Consider the following 1,472-nt stretch of genomic DNA (forward strand, 5'->3'; position numbering starts at 1 on the left):
CTTTTACTTTTTAGCTATATGTTTTTTAATTAAGCTTCAAACACACTGCATCAAGGGCCCTAACCAGAACCCTGGAACTCATGTTCTTCATCAGTGAGATCAAAACAAAGTATTGCAACGACTTTGAAATGGTGGCGTTCTGTGCTCCCATCTGAATAAACAGACCGGACAGTCAGGGGTCTTTGAAAGCTGCAGTCGGATTGTCTTTCCGACTCCAAGAGCCCAGTTACTCCCACCAGGGTTTTTTTTTGTTGCGTGTGCGTGTGTGTGTGTGTGTGTGTGTGTGTGTGTGTGTGTGTGTGTGCGTCCGCACCAATTGTACAGTCTCTGCTCTCTACATTACTACCTGTTTAACCATTTTTCTGTGTGTTTGTGTTTTTTTGTTTTTTTACGGGTGAGGAGAGGAGGGGGGGGGGGGGGGGGGGGGGGGGGGGGGGGGGGGGGGGGGGGGGGGGGGGCGTTAAGGTGGTGCTCTTTACCCGCATGGGTAATCTTTCGTGCACTCCTAACGAGGTTGTCATATTCGGCGCATAATGAGGAGCCTAAAGATGAATGTAAAAATGCCTCCATTACACCGCTTTCATCCTCTTGTTCATTAGGTTAGCATAAGGTTACAATACATTACACCGGTCCCAATGTTCCATACATGCAATTGCATGTGTCACTGAGGGGTTGTGTGTTAGTTTGCCACAATACTATTTATTTATGTACACACAAGCATGCACACTTGCCCAAATTTAACCCTTAGCTGAAACTCAACAAAGCACTGATTCTCAGCCTAAATCTGACTTTTTTTATAGTGATGTTAGAAAAGTAGGTCCTTCAAATGTCGCCATCACGAGGGTTTTCAAACACAATATGCCTGTAATTCACACCCCCCACACACGCACAAAAACGCGAATCCATTGTGCATGCTTTCATCATCTGTGGATGTCCAATTTTGCCACATTCACCGCTTTTGTTATTCCGTCTCTGTCTCTTCACCTCTGCCCATCCCTCACCTCCCTCCCCCTTTTTATTTCTCCCATTTCTGCACCCCTGACAAGTGCTTTGTTTGCTGTGACTTTCCATGCGGTTATCTGAGCAGAGACAGTATGCCTCACCCTGGCACAGGACCTCAGTTTCCACGGCAACTTTATAATTGTTTTGGATGTGTTCCAAACGCCACTGGATGCCGAGGCATTATTGATGTCAAAAGAAACATGTATGAAATGAGGAGTTGTGGAGGCGTCCATATGGTTCTGTACACAGCCTCATGCAAAGCCATTTAACCGTTTTTCAATGGGAGTTTTGTGATACCGCTGAATAGGTCCCACATGTGTCGCATGATATTTCATAATTTTGATCTTTCTTTTTCACAAAGGGATAATGGCACGCAATACAGCTACTGAACTGTGCAATATTTCTCCTATTCATGTCATTAAGTCGTTGTCACAGTATGCACTGCTGGCTTGAGTACGCCGACCATACTG

This window comes from Cyclopterus lumpus, chromosome 20 (genome assembly GCF_009769545.1).
Source record: "Cyclopterus lumpus isolate fCycLum1 chromosome 20, fCycLum1.pri, whole genome shotgun sequence".
Classification (NCBI taxonomy): domain Eukaryota; kingdom Metazoa; phylum Chordata; class Actinopteri; order Perciformes; family Cyclopteridae; genus Cyclopterus; species Cyclopterus lumpus.